The sequence below is a fragment of the Durio zibethinus genome, chromosome 6 (assembly GCF_047325235.1).
Source record: "Durio zibethinus cultivar Kanyao isolate XHJ-2024 chromosome 6, ASM4732523v1, whole genome shotgun sequence".
Lineage (NCBI taxonomy): Eukaryota > Viridiplantae > Streptophyta > Magnoliopsida > Malvales > Malvaceae > Durio > Durio zibethinus.
In genome coordinates, this window is record NC_143167.1 from 12,647,496 (window position 1) to 12,647,961 (window position 466).

Sequence of the window (466 nt, forward strand, 5' to 3'; positions counted from 1 at the left end):
TTTGGATGTTTGACCACGTGGTTATCTAGTTTAATGTTTCACACTAACTTGTTCCTGAGGATTACTTGCGTTGGAAGAATGCGAAGGTCTCCTCTCCTGGACCCTGGTGTAGATGTGATCCCAAAAGAAAGCACCTTTAATGCTCCTTGATTTAATATTTAATCAACTACGGGAACATAAGATTTCCAGCTATATATATATATATATATATATATAAAACAAAATAGTTGTAATTGAAAAATACACCATCACTTTCAACTGGACAAACTAACAAAACGATTTTTATTTATTTATTTTTATTTCGTTATACGAAGTGACCGTTTCAAAGTCAAAAACTGAAACTCAAAAGAAATTAAGAGATACTACTCTCTCTTGTATCATCAACTTTCCACTCCAAAATCCACACCTCCTTTGTACTTTCCAAAACCCTTTTTCCTGTCTTCATTGTTGAACCCTCCAACAAAAC